The following is a 21447-nucleotide window of genomic DNA, read 5'->3' as shown; positions in this document are numbered from 1 at the left end:
TTCCAAACCTGAGGAAGGGTCCATGTGACCTAAAACATTGTTGTTTTTTTTGTTAGCATGCTCACTTGTAATGTTTATGCTGTAAGGTAAATTTTTTGATTCAACAAATATAATTGATTTATAATAGCTTTATTTGGGATTTTTTTTTCATTTCTTTTTATTTATGTGTACTTTGTACTACCTCAGCACTGTCTGAGATAAGCAGTGCTTCCTGGACTTCTTATATTTGCACACCAAGGTTTAAATATACTTTTCCCTCCTTTTTTCCCTAAACGTATTCTGTTCCATGCTTCCAGCTAACCAATTCTCAGCCCTTTATACACAGGGCTTGACACAGGGCAAAGGTGGCTAATCTTCCCAGGGTCCAATCAGGGGCCCACAGCAGCTACCTCTTCAGTCAAACATCCACTATGCTTTTATTTTATTCCAAGTGCTCAAAAAAGCAGCTTGGCCCATGTTGGGCTTGGCTGCAGACAGATATAATTCTGGCTGTTGTATGCCAAACAGTGGTAGACTCACCATAGTGAACAGCATAGACTGTAGGCACATAGGTATAGACAGGACTAGATGTGCATAAAGGGGTGCCTGTCTCTATGATTGTTTTATTTATACAGTTGCAAGAAAAAGTATGTGAACCCTTTGGAATGATATGGATTTCTGCACAAATTGGTCATAAAATGTGATCTGATCTTCATCTAAGTCACAACAATAGACAATCACAGTCTGCTTAAACTAATAACACACAAAGAATTAAATGTTACCATGTTTTTATTGAACACACCATGTAAACATTCACAGTGCAGGTGGGAAAAGTATGTGAACCCTTGGATTTAATAACTGGTTGAACCTCCCTTGTCAGCTATAACTTCAACCAAACGTTTCCTGTAGTTGCAGATCAGACGTGCACAACGGTTAGGAGTAATTCTTGACAATTCCTCTTTTTAGAACTTTTTAAGTTCAGCAATATTCTTGGTATTTCTGGTGTGAATCGCTTTCTTGAGGTAATGCCACAGCATCTCAATCAAGTTAAGGTCAGGACTCTGACTGGGCCACTCCAGAAGGCATATTTTCTTCTGTTTAAGCCATTCTGTTGTTGATGTACTTCTATTATTTGGGTTGTTGTCCTGTTGCAACACCCATCTTCTGTTGAGCTTCAGCTAGTGGACAGATGGCCTTAAGTTCTTCTGCAAAATGTCTTGATAAACTTGGGAATTCATGATAGAAATCCGTCCAGGCTCTGATGCAGCAAAGCAGCCCCAAACCATGATGCCCCCACCACCATACTTCACAGTTGGGATGAGGTTTTGATGTTGGTGTGCTGTGCCTCTTTTTCTCCATGCATTATGTTGTGTGTTTCTTCCAAACAACTCAATTTTGGTTTCACCTGTCCACAGAATATTTTGCCAGTACTGCTGTGACATCCAGGTGCTCTTGTGAAAACTGTAAATGTGCAGCAATGGTTTTTTTTGGACAGTAGTGGCATCCTCTGTGGTATCCTCCCATGACATCCATTCTTGTTTAGTGTTTTACGTATCGTAGATTCGCTAACAGGGATGATAGCATATGCCAAAGACTTTTGTAAGTCTTTATCTGACACTCTAGGATTTTTCTTCACCTCATTGAGCAGTCTGCACTGTGCTCTTGCAGTCATCTTTACAGGATGGTCACTCTTAGGGAGAGTAGCAGCAGTGCTGATCTTTCTCCATTTATAGACAATTTGTCTTACCGTGGACTGATGAACAGCAAGGCTTTTGGAGATACTTTTATAACCCTTTCCAGCTTTATGCGAGTCAATAATTCTTAATCGTAGGTCTTCTAAGAGCTCTTTGTGCGAGGCATCATTCACATCAGGCAATGCTTCTTGTGAAAAGCAAACCTAGAACTGGTGTGTGTTTTTTATAGAGCAGGGCAGCTGTAACCAACACCTCACTCCAATTAGCTCTTGGAGATGTCATTAGTCTAGGGGTTCAAATACTTTTTCCACCTGCACTGTGAATGTTTACATGATGTGTTCAATAAAAACATGGTAACATTTAATTATTTGTGTGTTATTAGTTTAAGCAGACTGTGATTGTCTATTGTTGTGACTTAGATAAAGATCAGATCACATTTTATGACCAATTTGTGCAGAAATCCATATCACTCTAAAGGGTTTCAAAAGTTTGGACACACCTTCTCATTCAAAGAGTTTTCTTTATTTTCATGACTATGAAAATTGTAGATTCACACTGAAGGCATCAAAACTATGAATTAACACATGTGGAATTATATACATAACAAAAAAGTGTGAAAAAACTGAAAATATGTCATATTCTAGGTTCTTCAAAGTAGCCACCTTTTGCTTTGATTACTGCTTTGCACACTCTTGGCATTCTCTTGATGAGCTTCAAGAGGTAGTCACCTGAAATGGTTTTTACTTCACAGGTGTGCCCTGTCAGGTTTAACCACTTCAGCCCCGCTAGCTAAAACCCCCTTCATGACCAGGCCACTTTTTACACTTCTGCACTACACTACTTTCACCGTTTATCGCTCGGTCATGCAACTTACCACACAAATGAATTTTACCTCTTTTCTTCTCACTAATAGAGCTTTCATTTGGTGGTATTTCATTGCTGCTGACATTTTTACTTTTTTTGTTATTAATCAAAATTTAACGATTTTTTTGCAAAAAAATATCAAATATCTTGGCAAAAGACAACTTTTCCAATTTTTTTATACAAAGTTGGCATTTGACCAAGATATTTTTCTCACCCAGCATGGGTTTATGTAAAATGACACCCCAAAACACATTCCCCAACTTCTCCTGAGTACGGAGATACCAGATGTGTGACACTTTATTGCAGCCTAGGTGGGCAAAGGGGCACATATTCCAAAGTGCACCTTTCGGATTTCGCAGGCCATTTTTTACACATTTTGATTGCAAAGTTCTTCTCACACATTTGGGCCCCTAAATTGCCAGGGCAGTATAACTACGCCACAAGTGACCCCATTTTGGAAAGAAGACACCCCAAGGTATTCCGTGAGGGGCATGGCGAGTTCCTAGAATTTTTTATTTTTTGTCGCAAGTTAGTGGAATATGAGACTTTGTAAGGAAAAAAGAAAAAAAAGAAAAATCATCATTTTCCGCTAACTTGTGACCAAAAATAAAAATTCTAGCAACTCGCCGTGCCCCTCACAGAATACCTTGGGGTGTCTTCTTTCCAAAATGGGGTCACTTGTGGCGTAGTTATACTGCCCTGGCAATTTAGGGGCCCAAATGTGTGAGAAGTACCTTGCAATCAAAATGTGTAAAAAATGGCCTGCGAAATCCGAAAGGTGCACTTTGGAATGTGTGCCCCTTTGCCCACCTAGGCTGCAAAAAAGTGTCACACATCTGGTATCGCCGTACTCAGGAGAAGTTGGGGAATGTGTTTTGGGGTGTCATTTTACATATACCCATGCTGGGTGAGAGAAATATCTTGGCAAAAGACAACTTTTCCCATTTTTTTATACAAAGTTGGCATTTGACCAAGATATTTTTCTCACCCAGCATGGGTATATGTAAAATGACACCCCAAAACACATTCCCCAACTTCTCCTGAGTACAGCGATACCAGATGTGTCACACTTTTTTGCAGCCTAGATGCGCAAAGGTGCCCAAATTCCTTTTAGGAGGGCATTTTTAGACATTTGGATCCCAGACTTCTTCTCACACTTTCGGGCCCCTAAAAAGCCAAAGCAGTATAAATACCCCACATGTGACCCCACTTTGGAAAGAAGACACCCCAAGGTATTCAATGAGGGGCCTGGCGAGTTCATCGAATTTTTTTTTTTTGCATAAGTTAGCGGAAATTGTTTTTGTTTTTTTTTTTCTCACAAAGTCTCACTTTCCGCTAACTTAGGACAAAAATTTCAATCTTTCATGAACTCAATATGCCCCTCACGGAATACCTTGGGGTGTCTTCTTTCCGAAATGGGGTCACATGTGGGGTATTTATACTGCCCTGGCTTTTTAGGGTCCCTAAAGCGTGAGAAGAAGTCTGGAATATAAATGTCTAAAAATGTTTACGCATTTGGATTCCGTGAGGGGTATGATGAGTTCATGTGAGATTTTATTTTTTGACACAAGTTAGTGGAATATGAGACTTTGTAAGAAAAAACAAACAAAAAAATATATATATTTCCGCTAACTTGGGCCAAAAAAATGTCTGAATGGAGCCTTACAGGGGGTGATCAATGACAGGGGGGTGATCACCCATATACACTCCCGATCACCCCCCTGTCATTGATCACCCCCCTGGTAAGGCTCCATTCAGACGTCCGTATGATTTTTACGGATCCATGGATACTTGGATCGGATCCGCAAAACACATGCGGACGTCTGAATGGAGCCTTACAGGGGGGTGATCAATGACAGGGGGTGATCAGGGAGTGTATATGGGTGATCACCCCCCTGTCATTGATCACCCCCCTGTAAGGCTCCATTCAGACGTCTGTATGATTTTTACGGATCCATGGATACATGGATCGGATCCGCAAAACACATGCGGACGTCTGAATGGGGCCTTACAGGGGTGTGATCAATGACAGGGGGTGATCAGGGAGTGTATATGGGTGATCACCCCCCTGTCATTGATCACCCCCCTGTAAGGCTACATTCAGACGTCTGTATGATTTTTACGGATCCATGGATACATGGATCGGATACGCAAAACACATGCGGACGTCTGAATGGAGCCTTACAGGGGTGTGATCAATGACAGGGGGTGATCAGGGAGTGTATATGGGTGATCACCCCCCTGTCATTGATCACCCCCCTGTAAGGCTCCATTCAGACGTCTGTATGATTTTTACGGATCCATGGATACATGGATCGGATCCGCAAAACACATGCGGACGTCTGAATGGAGCCTTACAGGGGGGTGATCAATGACAGGGGGTGATCACCCCTCTGTCATTGATCACCCCCCTGTAAGGCTCCATTCAGACGTCCGAATTATTTTTACGGATCCATGGATACATGGATCGGATCCGCAAAACACATGCGGACGTCTGAATGGAGCCTTACAGGGAGGTGATCAATGACAGGGGGTGATCAGGGAGTGTACAGTCATGTGAAAAAATTAGGACACCCTTTGAAAGCATGTGGTTTTTTGTAACATTTTTAATAAAAGGTTATTTCATCTCCGTTTCAACAATACAGAGAGATTAAAGTAATCCGACTAAACAAAGAAAACTGAAGAAAAGTCTTTTCAAGATCTTCTGTAAATGTCATTCTACAAAAATGCCTATTCTAACTGAGGAAAAAGATAGGACACCCTCACATGTATTCCCTCTTAAATTGGCTCAGATCTCACACAGGTATATCACACCAGGTGCACATAATTAGTAGATCGTTACTCTGCATGTTGAATGAGGCTTGCCCTATTTAAACCTCAGACATTTAGTTTGGTGTGCTCCTGACTGTTGAAGTGAGAGTGAGCACCATGGTGAGAGCAAAAGAGCTGTCAGAGGACTTCAGAAAAAAGATTGTAGCAGCCTATGAGTCTGGGAAGGGATTTAAAAAGATCTCAAAAGATTTTGAAATCAGCCATTCCACTGTCCGGAAGATAGTCTACAAGTGGAGGGCTTTCAAAACAACTGCCAACATGCCCAGGACTGGTCGCCCCAGCAAGTTCACCCCAAGAGCAGACCGCAAGATGCTAAAAGAGGTCTCCAAAAACCCTAAAGTGTCATCTCGAGAACTACAGCAGGCTCTGGCTACTGTTGATGTAGAAGTACATGCCTCTACAATCAGAAAGAGACTGTACAAGTTTAACTTGCATGGGAGGTGTGCAAGGAGGAAACCTTTGCTTTCCAAGAGAAACATCGAGGCCAAACTGACATTTGCCAGAGATAAAGTTGACAAAGACCAGGACTTCTGGAATAATGTTCTTTGGACAGATGAGTCCAAAATTGAATTATTTGGACACAACAGCAGAGGACATGTTTGGCGTAAACCAAACACAGCATTCCAAGAAAAGAACCTCATACCAACTGTGAAGCATGGAGGTGGAAGTGTCATGGTTTGGGGCTGCTTTGCTGCCGCAGGACCTGGTCAGCTCACCATCATAGAATCCACGATGAATTCTACTGTGTATCAGAAGGTGCTTGAAGAACATGTGAGACCATCAGTTAGAAAATTAAAGCTGAAGCGGAACTGGACCATGCAACATGACAATGACCCAAAACATACTAGTAAATCAACCAAAGATTGGCTGAAAAAGAAGAAATGGAGAGTCCTGGAATGGCCAAGTCAAAGTCCAGATTTGAATCCCATTGAGATGCTGTGGGGTGACTTGAAAAGGGCTGTACGTGCAAGAAACCCCTCAAACATCTCACAGCTGAAAAAGTTCTGCATTGAGGAGTGGGGTAAAATTTCCTCAGACCGATGTCGAAAACTGGTAGATGGCTACAAGAACCGTCTCACTGCAGTTATTTCAGCCAAAGGAGGTAACACTCGCTATTAGGGGCAAGGGTGTCCTATCTTTTTCCTCAGTTAGAATAGGCATTTTTGTAGAATGACATTTACAGAAGATCTTGAAAAGACTTTTCTTCAGTTTTCTTTGTTTAGTCGGATTACTTTAATCTCTCTGTATTGTTGAAACGGAGATGAAATAACCTTTTATTAAAAATGTTACAAAAAACCACATGCTTTCAAAGGGTGTCCTAATTTTTTCACATGACTGTATATGGGTGATCACCCCTCTGTCATTGATCACCCCCCTGTAAGGCTCCATTCAGACATCCGAATGATTTTTACGGATCCATGGATCGGATCCGCAAAACACATGCGGACGTCTGAATGGAGCCTTACAGGGGGGTGATCAATGACAGTGGGGTGATCAATGACAGGGGGTGATCAGGGAGTGTATATGGGTGATCACCCGCCTGTCATTGATCACCCCCCTGTAAGGCTCCATTCAGACGTCCGCATGTGTTTTGCGGATCCGATCCATGGATCCGTAAAAATCATACGGACGTCTGAATGGAGCCTTACAGGGGGGTGATCAATGACAGGGGGGTGATCAATGACAGGGGGTGATCAGGGAATCTATATGGGTGATCACCCGCCTGTCATTGATCACCCCCCTGTAAGGCTCCATTCAGACGTCCGCATGTGTTTTGCGGATCCGATCCATGTATCCATGTATCCGTAAAAATCATACGGACGTCTGAATGGAGCCTTACAGGGGGGTGATCAATGACAAGGGGGTGATCAATGACAGGGGGTGATCAGGGAATCTATATGGGTGATCACCCGCTTGTCATTGATCACCCCCCTGTAAGGCTCCATTCAGACGTCCGTATGCGTTTTGCGGATACGATCCAAGTATCCGAGGATACGTAAAAATCATACCGAAGTCTGAACGGAGCCGGAAAGGGGGGTGATCAATGACAGGGGGGTGATCAATGACAGGGGGGTGATCAGGGAGTTTATATGGGGTGATCATGGGTGATCAGGGGTTCATAAGGGGTTAATAAGTGACGGGGGGGGGTGTAGTGTAGTGTGGTGTTTGGTGCGACTTTACTGAGCTACCTGTGTCCTCTGGTGGTCGATCCAAACATGGGGACCACCAGAGGACCAGGTAGCAGGTATATTAGACGCTGTTATCAAAACAGCGTCTAATATACCTGTTAGGGGTAGGCTGGAGATCCACTCGCTTACCTTCCGTTCCTGCGAGCGCGCGCGCCTGCGTGCGCGCGTTCACAGGAAATCTCGGGTATCGCGAGATGATGCGCCGATGCGTCCAGGAGGAGTAAATCAACCACCTCCCGGACGCATCGGTGCGTTAGCCGGTCGGGAGGTGGTTAATAAGTGGGATTTCTTGCCTTATAAATGGGGTTGGGACCATCAGTTGCGTTGTGGAGAAGTCAGGTGGATACACAGCTGATAGTCCTACTGAATAGACTGTTAGAATTTGTATTATGGCAAGAAAAAAGCAGCTAAGTAAAGAAAAACGAGTGGCCATCATTACTTTAAGAAATGAAGGTCAGTCGGTACGAAAAATTGGGAAAACTTTGAAAGTGTCCCCAAATGCAGTCACAAAAAACATCAAGTGCTACAAAGAAATTGGCTCACATGCGGCCCGCCCCAGGAAAGGAAGACCAAGAGTCACCTCTGCTGCGGAGGATAAGTTCATCCGAGTCAGCAGCCTCAGAAATCGCAGGTTAACAGCAGCTCAGATTAGAGACCAGGTCAATGCCACACAGAGTTCTAGCAGCAGACACATCTCTAGATCAACTGTTAAGAGGAGACTGTGTGAATCAGGCCTTCATGGTAGAATATATGCTAGGAAACCACTGCAGGACAGGAAACAAGCAGAAGAGACTTGTTTGGGCTAAAGAACACAAGGAATGGACATTAGACCAGTGGAAATCTGTGCTTTGGTCTGATGAGTCCAAATTTTATCTTTGGTTCCAACCACCGTGTCTTTGTGCGACGCAGAAAGGGTGAACGGATGGACTCTACATGCCTGATTCCCACCGTGAAGCATGGAGGAGGAGGTGTGATGGTGTGGGGGTGCTTTGCTGGTGACACTCTTGGGGATTTATTCAAAACTGAAGGCATACTGAACCAGCATGGCTACCACAGCATCTTGCAGCGGCATGCTATTCCATCTGGTTTGCATTTAGTTGGACCATCATTTATTTTTCAACAGGACAATGACCCCAAACACACCTCCAGGCTGTGTAAGGGCTATTTGACCATGAAGGAGAGTGATGGGGTGCTGCGCCAGATGACCTGGCCTCCACAGTCACCGGACCTGAACCCAATCAAGATGGTTTGGGGTGAGCTGGACCGCAGAGTGAAGGCAAAAGGGCCAACAAGTGCTAAGCATCTCTGGGAACTCCTTCAAGACTGTTGGAAGACCATTTCAGGTGACTACCTCTTGAAGCTCATCAAGAGAATGCCAAGAGTGTGCAAAGCAGTAATCAAAGCAAAAGGTGGCTACTTTGAAGAACCTAGAATATGACATATTTTCAGTTGTTTCACACTTTTTTGTTATGTATATAATTCCACATGTGTTAATTCATAGTTTTGATGCCTTCAGTGTGAATCTACAATTTTCATAGTCATGAAAATAAAGAAAACTCTTTGAATGAGAAGGTGTGTCCAAACTTTTGGTCTGTACTGTATATATTTCTTTTTTACTAAGTCCAATCCATTGTCCAGAGTACCTGCTGAGGAATAATGGGGTAAGGAGAGCTCCAGCATGTGGCAGCAGCCAATTAAGAGGAGAGAGGAGATAGTGTTATATCCATGCCCCTAGCTATAATGCTACATAAATAATGAAAGCTACTCAGGTGCTGGTTTGCTAACCGTAGAATTTTTTTTTGTGGGGCAGTCACTTTAAGGAAAAAATGGTCCTGAAGGGGTTAATCCTTTCCTGATAGAAATTTTGGTGCTGTGCTTGTATAGATCCATCCTACTAAGAATGAGCAAATTTATTGAAATGTGTTTCGCATCCTATTCACTGAATTAAAAAACTATTTTATCCCTAAAAAATTCATCATGAATTGAAGTTTCTCCAAATGCCCTGAAAATTGGTATATAACACCCTCTATTCTTCTATTAATTTTTTTTTTTTAAAGAGATGAAATAGATGAATTTTTGCTATTTCTCTCCCCCCTCCCTTTTCCCTAAGTTCCTGAATGCAATGACAGCATTAGCAAACAATGTCAGAGTGACACCGACTTATATATCTAGGGGTAAACACATGTGCGCTGTTGCATGTTATAATTTTTCCTGTTACAAAGCTTCTAAAAATTGCCCCCTATTGGGGGAGATTGTGTTTAGACACTCATAATAGGAAAACAAATATTGGCGTGTTGGGACCAAACTCCCCAAATTATGCCTCAACGGGTATATAATGCTGTCCTGTCCAAAATGTATGGCTTAAAATGGGCAGCATGCATGGCTGAATTTATACATGCAAATGTGCAAAAATTACTTGTTCTGAACAACCCTAGAAAGATTCTCTTATTTAATTGGGAGCAGCAGCAGTACAGTGTGGTTGTGGAAAGGGTAGGGTAATCATGGCATGTGGTGGCAAAAGTAGTGGCAGCAGATGAAGCACAGCATGGAACAGACAAGGCAGTATATGTGTGTAGTAGTAGATGTGTGTAGCAGGATTAGAAGCAGGGAATAAAAGCTGCAGTGGTGACAGCAGTGGCAGCTGCAGCCATACAGTAAGAAACATGATGTGAGGCAAGCAGACAGCACAGTGACATGATGGTGGCAGCAGCAGCCATACGGTACAGACATGATGGTAGGCAGGCATACAGTGGCAACATGGGGCACAATCAGCAAGGGCAGATTTATACATTGGCTTCAGCCAGAGGAGAGTGAAAATCCTCCTGGATCCAGGCCTCATTCATTTTGACATGGGCTGCTGTTCATGTCTGCCTGCCCAAAAGCCCATGGGGTCAGAAAACATGGTATGCACCTGGGAAAAGCCAAGTAGGACTGAACCTGTGTGTTGAAGTGGTAGATCTCCATTTGCTGATTTGCCTCAGCCTGGCAGGGCACATTGAAACATTTCTTCATAATTTTGATTATTCTAAACTGGTTTCTACTGTTTGCAGAGACAGCAGCAGGTGTATGACTCTGCAGGTGACGGAGATGGGCGACAGATGCCTGCTCACCGAAAGCTATGGCATGCTGCGTACACAGTGTTTCCTGGTATTAAAGCAATTTGGCCTCCCTATTAGCAGGAGAGAAACATTCCCCCATTTTGTTTTTATAGTGAGGGCCTAAAAGCATGGCTATCCAGTATGGTAATCATTAGACTGCTTGATGCGAATGATACACCTGTTAGTATGTAAGGAAGCAAGCATACAACTTACCATTCTTGGATGCAGTGGCCTGTGTCATCGTCATCATCTTCTTCCTGCACCTCCACCAGAGACTCCTCCTCCTGTAGTGGCAGCTTATTTTCCTCACCCATTAGACTTTCTCCTTGTGGGTTCACAACAGCTAAATGCGTAAACTGCTCTTCCTTAACTGATGTCCCTTATGATATCAGCATGAGCATCTGTTCTAAGATAAATATGAGGGGGATCGTTAATGCCGCAGTCATCCATTCTGATAAATTATGTTGCCTCTTCGAATGGCTTCAGTATGCGACAGCTTTCTTTGATGAGCTGCTACTGCCTGACCACAAAAGAACACAAGCTCTCTACTCAGGTGGTCTGGTGCATGAAAAAAACATTCAGGGCTTTACACTGCTCATACAGACTCTCTTCCACATGCAAAGTGGAATTCCAGCCAGTTGGAACGTCGCAGATTGAGCAGTGTAACGGCAGATCATTCTGTCAATGCAAGTCCAGAAGAGTATTTCCATCTACATAACAATGGCAGGAATGCGAGGACAGTCTCCTGGACATTGCCTGCACCTTCCGCAAACTAGTGTTTTTTTTTTTTTTTTAAAAGCACTGCATGACTAGGTTAATGACATGTGCCATGCAGGGAGGATGCATTATTTCCCGCAATGCAGCCAGCCATTGTTGCTGACCACCTTGTCAAGTCGAAGTTGGCGAGGAGACAGAAAGTGGGATGTTTACTGCTTGATGCATTCTAGCAAGTGATCATCTTAGCTACTCTACCATAAGCTGATCAGTTTTAAAACCGCATGGCAACACTTGACTTTATGCATGTGATAGGAGGGAGTGGGAGCAATACTCTGCCCTGTGGCTGTTTGGGATGGATGTCCATGAAGGAGGAAGTGGATAAGTGACTGGTGTGGGAACCAGGCCGACACAAATATGGAGGTGTCAGTAGGTCCTGACCTTGTTGATTCAATACCTATAACAGCTGCTCCAGGAGTCCACAGTGTCATGCACTTTAGTGCTTAGTGAGATTTGCAAGGAGCAGCCCACGTTCTCTGCTATGTGAAAGTACAAGGCAAGGATGGATTTTTTGTGAGAAATAATGTCAGGTATCTTCCAGCAAGGCTGAGCGCATGCCATCAGCCCCCTAAAGGCAGCAGACTCTACTAAGTGGTACGGTAGAGACGTTGCCGCCAGCAACTTGGCCAGGTGGGAGTAAAGCATGTGTACTAGCGGATTGCTGGGTGTGGAGAGGTGTTTCCTGGCCACACATTCTGTTGTTGATGGCTGACGATATAGCAAATGAGGAGGTGTCTGAGTGAGAAAAACAGATACTAATCATGACAAGAACACTGTACTGCACGTGGATGCGGCCTGCGGCTGCAAAGGAGGAAGAGAAGGAGAACACTCTTGTTTCACTAGCTGTTGGTCACTTCTATTTTCCCACATTAACCAGTGATTCTGCATCATGTGCTGCGATAGAGTTGCTGTGTCTACATTTGTGTTTTGAATAATCACGGCTTATTTTCATCCTGGAGATCTTGCACATCTCAATGTTTTCGTCTGCTGGCAGTGTTGATAAAAACTACTATTCAGGAGATATGTGCACAGACCTAGTTGTAGCTGAGCTTGTGTAGTACCCCTGAGTGGTATTACCACCTCTTTTTGCTCCCCACTATCTCCTATGGTTAATATGATGTCATCATATATATTGATTTCCAGGTCCGGTATCATATGCATATTCTTTTTCATGTAAATGTTATTTTAAAGTGTAATGTGCCTGGTTCACCAGCAGATGGCTGCAATAATGGAAAAGCTAGTTTCCCTGGAATGGAACCTTCTGTAAGAGGAAGGCTGTGCAGCAGGCCCTCGTCCCTTCTGGACAGGGCTTGTCAAGTCCAGTGGAGAACCATCAGCTCCGCTGGTATGTGAGGGAAAATCAAAGAGCCTCAGAAGCCAGGAGGAAAGGTTCCCTGGATAAAGCTAAAGATATCAAGACAGAGATATAAAGATAAAAGTATCAATCAAGATAAAGACAGAGTCAGACTACAGATAGTTAAGTATAGCAGAGAGGAAAATTTTCTATATAATTTGACAGCATAGCAGAGCTAAAGAGGTTCAGATATCGCAGGGCCGAATGCTTTTGCCTGCCAAAATGTATGCCAAAGCTTGCTGGTGACCAAGATAAAGTTTGGAAGATTGTTTCACTGATGCAAGTTTATTCAAGTAAAGTTGTTTTCAACGTCAATGCAAGTCTGGACTTTATTCATTTCTCCAATCCCCTTCAACAACTATCCTTTGCTCTGCAGCTGGGACGGATGACCACGCCTGGGGTTCCAGGATATCCAGGTAGGAGCACCGTGACAAGTGCACAGCCACAACACCTAAAGAGACACTATAGGCTACCCTTACACCACTCTGACATTCCTACACCTGGGTACCACTAACACCATCTACTTAGGGGGACCCAGTCACTCGTTGCTTAAATGCAACTGGCGTCACAATAAACAACCAAAAACTCTCATAACATCTTAAAGAGACCCCTAGCTGTTGGTGCACTCCTATCGGGCCCGCCTCACTTGGTTTAGATATGGCACATTTTAGGGTGGATCCCACATCATCAGTTCCAGAGATGACCATAATATAAACAGATCTGGCCCTGGCAAATTTTTGGGAGGTTATGGACATATGTTGCCTTTGCTCTTAATTGCTGTCACTGCCACAACCCTCCTCCTCTGTTATTACCTCCTCCTCAGCACCCTGATCCAGCTCCCAGATCCTGTCAAACCCACAATCATCATTAGAGTCCTCACCTTCCTTGCCACTTTTCTCTGACTGTGATATGTCAACGCGGGTTTCTTGGTCCCCCGAATGATTCCCTGTTCTGTATTTGCTCTTAGAGCCACTGTTGTTTCCACTGCCCCTACCACCACCAATGTGACTATAGCTACTGCTAGTACCACCACTAACACATCTATGTATGGGGTTCTACGAACCCCCTCCTCATGTCAGTGAAAATGCTGACTGTTCTCATACAACTTATCAACAGGGAGACTCTCTTGACTGTCTCGTGTAGTACATGGGATGACAGAGATGATCCAACTGAAAGGCTTCACTGGGGTTTGAAGGAGGAGGAGCAGGAGAAATGCTGTGTGACCCCCTGGCTCCAAGGCATGGTGTCAGACTCAGAAGTGACCTCCATATCATCATGCCATGACTGAGAGGAGGGAAGGAATGCAAATTAGCTCTTAACAAGCTCTGCCTCTAATGCCACCAGATGTAAGGCAGCTATCCTATAAGTCAATGTTCAGCTCTTTAACTAAGCCTTGAGACATGACTTGGATATTAAATAAGCCAGCACCTCATCTGCAGACAGCTGTTTCGGGGTGATTGCCCCTCATCAGTGCAGAGCAGAGAGTACTGGATTAACTGGGTGAGATGGCAGGAATGAGCAATCTAGTCCACAATGTCATCCTCTTTGTCCTCAATAATAATGCGGCTTTCGGGAGCCAGGGAGAACTGTGACCTACTACTACTGCTACCACTCCTACTAATGCTATTACTGGATGGATGGCTGGTGCTGCTACCCACATTCAGATTGTGGGAGGACGAGGCCTGGGTCTTTTGTTCTGCACTCTTCCATTTTCCAGGAATTTTATTATGAGGCCTATGAAAAGTCACAGGATTCGGATTATTAAATGGTACTAGCAAAATTGCAAGTGTTTTTTTCCTGAAATTTAAAGACAGAGGTGCAATTTTATGTCCCGAATCTCCCCCCTAACATAAACACACCGTACAAATTAGCAATTGTAATAAATGCAATTTTTGCAGTGCAATGTGTCTGAACTGCAATCTCCAATGCAGTAATATTGTCAGGTGTGGCAATACAATTTTTCATCAGAAATGATAAATAACTATTCACCTAGATGCTGTGATGCAGTATGCCTTTACTTGAGTGTAACTTGTTTTACAGGTGTGTACTGCGGTACAATTATTGAATGCTTTTGTTCACAGAATAACACGAGTTCACTAAAACATATATATTTTTTCAGAATAATACTCTTGCAATAGTTTTGCAGTGAAAAAGTGATTATATACGACATGTCTATTCAAGCAGTATGCCTTCACTTGTTTTTAATTTGCATTAGGCTTCAATGCTCCGTTCCATAGCCCCGCAAAAAAAATATAACATGTCCTATTCTTGTCCGTTTTGCGGACAAGAATAGGCATTTCTACAATAGGCCGCCCGTTGCATTCCACAAATTGCGGAAGGGACACAGACGGATTCCGTTTTTTTGCGGATCCGCGGTTTGCGGACCGCAAAAAACTGAACGGTCATGTGCATGAGGCCTTACAGATGTGAAACGCTTTATAATTATTGAATACTTTTTTCACAGTACATAACATCTTCACTAAAACTCGTCTTTGCAGGGGTGATACGCGACACATCTTTTCAACTAGACACTATGATGCAGTATTGTATTGTAAGGGTATTTTTAAGTGTGTTTTCACATGTGTGTAATTTACATTACAGATGTGAAATGCAGTAAAATTATTGAATGCATTTTTCACAGAATAACACACATTCACTAAAACTCTTGCAATATTTTTGTAGTGAAAAAGTGATGATACATGTCATTTCAACCAGACCCTGTGATGTAGTACAGTATGGCTTCACTTCGTATAGAAACATCTACCAAGAGCTTCTACCAACATCTTGTGTCAAAGAAGAATCTAAATAGAATTAGAAATCGGAAAATCAGATTCTAAAATTTTGGAATTCCACCAGAATTTTCAAAAAAATCTGGAGAAATTTTGGAAAATCAGCAGTGTGAGAGAGAAAGAGAGAACCAGGAAACGGCGTTAGCCAGGAAACAGAGAGAGATTTCGTCGAATGAGCTGTATCAAATGATTCTGTTTTTTAAGATAAGAAAATGGCTTTTAGATAAGCCAAAGCCAGTTATATAAATCATATAACTGGCTGCCAACTTTGATAACCCCATCTTTATGCATTGTATTGTTAATTGCTGTGGATCTGTGTTGCTAATCCACTGCAGTTCTGCCACGTCAGCATATACCTTTAGTGATGATTTTGCTGTTCAGGGGCTGTTCAAGCCAAAACCAGAAATGGATTAAACAAGACAAGTAGAATCTGTCCTTTATACTTTTCTCCTTTTATGATTCACTCCTGATCTTGGCATGTTATAGTCATTTTATATATTGTATTTCTTTTTTATATTTTGATTACATTCACCTTTTTTAAACTTTGATTACCGTCTCTTTTTTCGTACTCATTTCCTTTCCTTTTTCTTACAATATGTGCAGTAAGTTTACAATACTTGTACTTGAACAATTTCACCAGACCAAGTATCAAGATAAGTCTTTTCTATAAAGCAATTCAGTTTTTTTTTCTTTAAACCAACCATTTAAATTCCATTAAAGGTATCACGGTCTGTAATTTAGTTTTTCTTATTGAGAACTATATATTTTTAACATCTGACTCACTCAATTCTCACCAGGTCCTTTCTATTATTCCCAGAAACTACAGTATTCTATAATGAATGCTTGATATTATAATAAATGTAAAAGTGTAGTAAAATCACATTTAGGGTCTAAATATTTCCAGCTATGTTTGGAGATTAAACAAAACTGATTAAAGGATGGCCAATGACAAACTGGGTTGTTCCTGTTGTGTCAATCACAAAGTATTTTCGATAAACTATTAGGGATGAGTGAACTTCAAGTTTTGAAGTTCAAGTTCGGGTATATACTGAATTGCATTATGGATTCTGTTACCACGGACCAAAAGGCAATTCCATGATGGAATGTATAACGTAAACTGGACGGATCTGTTATGCTGGCCCTACACTTTTATTATGACGGAATTCATAATGGAATGTCTCTAAATAAAGGCACTCCGTTATGCATTCCGCTATGGTCCGTGGTAAGAGAATCTATAATGCAATTCAGCATATACCCGAACTTGAACTTCAAAACTTGAAGTTCACTTATCCCTATAAACTATATATCAGCTCAGCTCCTTCTGCTCTGTAACTTGCTACCTGCAGATTGCACTACATTTCCGTATGAATGTCTTTATTTTAAACAGTCTAAAGTTAAAGGGGTTTTCTTATCTTGGCTTTTCATTGCCTAGATGGGCATAACCAAAGTAATCACCAGCTGTCCGGAGTTATGGAAACATCTCAGCCGACTGCGATATGCTGTTTCCATAACTCCCAATAAAGTGAATGGAATCTATGCTGTTTCTGGTAACTCTGGAGTTAGGTAAACTGCAAAGCTAGCTGAGGTCCACTGTTTGTGTAGCTCCCACTCATTGCTATGGTAATTCCCAGAAAGAATGGAGAGCATCCAGCTCGGATGTTTCTGTAACTCTGCATACCCCAAGCCAGAGCATACTCATTCTCGACCATGAAAGATGGTAATACAATACACCATTAATTCACTCCAACAACCAACCTTCCTCTCATTAGCTGGATATAGTGGAATATTCAGGGACCTGGCATTAGATATTAGGGATCTCTGACATTCAGTGATCAATGATTGAAATTCATTTATTTGGTGTCCTTGAAAACACAAAGTTAGGGATTTACTAACTCATAGTTAGCTCAGGTGTATGAGTGCACTGCAGACACACATCTGCTCGACCGCTGACCAAAACTAGGCAAAGGTAAAGGGGCACAACATTGACCTGAGTGCTTCTGCTCCTTTATTAGTATGCGTCTTGGCACCCAGATGCCCGAATTTGTCAGAAGTTTTCTGAAATGAAAAATGGACCTCGTTGAATGATTTAAAGTCCACTCCAATAATTGATAATAAAAACATTTGCATTTCTTATTACATAAATAACAATACTATAGAGTATGCTATATGAAATTGCAAGGGTTCAAATCAAGTAATTGAAAGGGTTTAGAAACCTGACCGCGTGGCCATACCCTTTTTAATGTCATCTACTTATAGAAGTCAAAGGGCCGCTACTGAACTTCTGTATGTCTTTAATTTCATTGGATGCCATGTTACAGAAATATTGTCACCTATAAACAAATATTTGTAATACAGAATCAAATGGAGGGACCATGCCTCATCTCTGTTTATAGTAGAGGAAGGTCAAACTTAGAGCTGAGATAATTAAGGCCTTTTTCACAAGAACGATCCGGATTGGCTCAGGATGCGTGCAGGGTGCGTTCAGTGAAACTCGCACCATTTCGCCAGCAAGTTCAGTCAGTTTTGTCTGCAATTGCGTTCAGTTTTGTTCAGTTTTTTCCACACGGGTGCAATCCGTTTTGATGCGTTTTTCACATGCGTGAAAAAAAACGGAAGGTTTGCAAACAACATCTCCTAGCAACCATCAGTGGAAAACGCATTGCATCTGGAATGCATCCGAATTACATCAGGATGTAGCGCGTTTTTCACTGAAACCCCATTCACTTCTATGGGGCCAGGGCTGCATTAAAAAATGCTGAATATAGAACATGCTGTGATTCTCACGCAACGCAGAACTAATGCGTGAAAAAATGTACATTTAAAAACTGTGGAACCTTCAGTCAGAAAAAAAAAGGTTAATACTTAATGGTTTATTAGACACCCTGATCATGCAGATGATTGCCGAAGGGAAGCGTTTCCTCCCGACAATCACTTGCTCACTTGCTGAGGAGACAGCTGCTATTACATGCAGTGATCTCCTTAGCAACATGGGGAGGAGAGATCACTATGTCTTCGCTCGTCCCCATGAGGTACAGTGATTTGCTGGCAGCAGATCATAATTAGACAGCACAATCAAATCCTGGTCTTTCAGCATTCTGAAAGATCTGGATTGACTTGTGAATGAGTGTTTGCTCGTTCATCTTGCAATCGGCAGCAGTATTGCACTGCAAGATGATCACTAACAAGCGTTTATATGAACGTTAGTTAGTGATCAATAGGCAAAAAATCTGCCCGTCTAATATACCCTTTAGACTATAAATTGCATTCACCTGTATTGTATTAATCCTAGAAGATAGCTTGCTGTATTAAGACATAAGAAGCGATGTGGCTCAATACATCAACAATAATTTGTCAGTACTCTGGCATCCCTATACACTGTACTTTTAGAGGACCAAACCTTTTTTATCTCTGAAGAACGCTTATGTTGGTTCATTAAAATGTTTTACAACTACCAAAACTTCACTATGTCTGTATTCTAAACTCTGCATTACATACCTTACATGAAAAATACATAAAAGCACAAATCATCAGCTTCAACACTGTCAGCAGCGGATCAGATGAAAAAAAGTGGTGTCAGTTTCTATTTAATGGTTTTGAATTTAAATATCTGTTGCAAGAAAATAAAAAGTTAAGGTACACATAAAAACAGGTATCCCAATCACAATTTATCGACATATTCAATTAAAACAATGAATTGCAAAACTAATTACGGTACACTATATTGAACACTATATGGATCTGTGTTTTACCAACACAATACTCAATAATACAGTGCCCACATTCAGCTATGTGTCCGTACTCTACATCCTTTTTGTCTTATGTCAGTAATGTGGACAATAGGGACTCTGCCTCCTGCCATACAGGGCCTTGGGCATGGGCACTTAAAGGGCGTCTGTCACCATGATCTTGAGCTGTTATCTGCTGTAATACATGAGATAACTGGAATTAAATACATAGTACTCTCCATCATGTTGGCATGGCACAGCACTCCTGAATGTGTATTCCAGCACAGCTTTGACTGCTGATAGGGGATTTTAGTGCTGTATACAGATCCTGAGGTTGGTTCTGAGTGCATGGGATCATAGAAAACTAGGTGCGTGCCGGAACACAGGAGTAATGCAGCGCTGTGAAATATGGAAAGGACGCACGTCGTATGTCACAGGTGGCATACGCTCTCGTAAAGTGTGCCATAGGCTGCGTTTACATCTGTACCTTTTTTCTGACAGTCTGTTCTATCGGGGGAACACACTGCAGGAATTCACTGTATTTGGCGTACATGCCGGCCCTTGGCAGGACAAAAAATGCTACATGCAGTATTATTTTTTTCGGCAAAGAGATGGCACAATATAATTGGATAATTTTAGATAATAAATATAATATAATTTTATGTTGCTTGCATTTATTTTTATTTTTTTATTTATATGTAGGAGGTAGAGTTGAGAGGACACCTGGATGTTCGGGTTCGGCCGAACTTCACAAAAAAGTTCGAGTTCGGGACCCAAACTTAACCCCGAACCCGAACCCCTCTGAAGAGAATGGGGACCTGAACTTTTGAGCACTAAAATGTCATGAAAAGGGCTAGAATGGCAGCGAAATGTGGTTAAGAGCATGGCAAGTGCTCTGCAAAAAAATGTAGATAGGGAAATGACTTCAAATAACATAAAATACTTAAAAATAAAAAATAATAATCTTGATCTTGGAGGACGAGGTCCATATGGAGTAGGAGGTTAAGGAGGTGGCGGATGTGGCGGTGTTGGTGGAAGCGGCGGTTAAGGATGAGGAAGTAGCCTACACTGCTTTTTGGTTTTATTTTTTATTTATTTTTTGTTTAAATTAGGGTACACCCCAAAACATTAGGAAATATAACCTGTTATAACCCCCTCCAGCCGTGCTAAACAAATGTTCAGACAATACACTGGCTGCAGGGCAGGCCAGCACCTTAAAGGCGTAAAGGGCAAGCTCAGGCCATATGCCCAATTTGTAGACCCAGAAGTTGAAGGAGGCAGAACCATCAGTCAGTACGTGTAGGCGTCGCACGTACCGTGATGTCCACGATCTAATTGGATATCTGCTCTATCAACTTTCGATGTTTTTTTCTGCACCTACCATGTTGATCACGGTTAGCGGCGAATCAGGGTTCCACGCCGGAGAGGGAGGGTGAGAAAGTGAGACCACATCCAAGGGAGCTCAATGTATTAAATTAAATGTGTGAGAAGTTGTCAAAGCGGAAGGATCAAATGAAAGGAGTGGGCGCACGGCAATTGGCCAGTCTCGACTTGGGGAGGTAGTGACAATAAATAACAATACAGGACTCTTAAGATAACTCTAGATAACTTCTGCCTGATCGCATGTCCCCGTGACGTCCACTTTCGATGTTCTTTTCTGCGCCTACCATGTTGATCACGGTTAGCGGCGAATCAGGGTTCCATGCCGGAGAGGGAGCGTGAGAAAGGGAGACCACATCCAAGGGAGGTCAATGACTGCAATGTGATTGAGCGGAAATGTGAGACAAGTTATTAAAGCAGAAGGATCGAATGAAAGGGCCAATTAAAGATGAATTTTAATAATTTAAGTCCCTATCACCTATGCAGAGCAGGGGTTTATTCACGGCAAAAATGGTAAAATGGCACCCAAGAATGTAACAGAAAAATTTGTGAAATTTATTAACCTGTCTACTAGGTAGAGCAGGGGTATATCACAGCCAAAAATAGGTGAATGTCACCCAACTATGTAACAGAAAAATTAGTGAAGTTTATTAAGCTGTCAACTAGGTAGAGCATCGGTATATCACAGCCAAAAATTGGTGAATGTCACCTGAAAATGTAACAGACAAATTAGTGAAATTTGTTTACCTGTCTACTAGGTAGAGAAGGG

Source organism: Bufo gargarizans, chromosome 2 (assembly GCF_014858855.1).
Source record: "Bufo gargarizans isolate SCDJY-AF-19 chromosome 2, ASM1485885v1, whole genome shotgun sequence".
Taxonomy (NCBI): domain Eukaryota; kingdom Metazoa; phylum Chordata; class Amphibia; order Anura; family Bufonidae; genus Bufo; species Bufo gargarizans.
The sequence above is the reverse complement of the archived record's forward strand: the minus strand, read 5'-3'. Positions refer to the sequence as shown.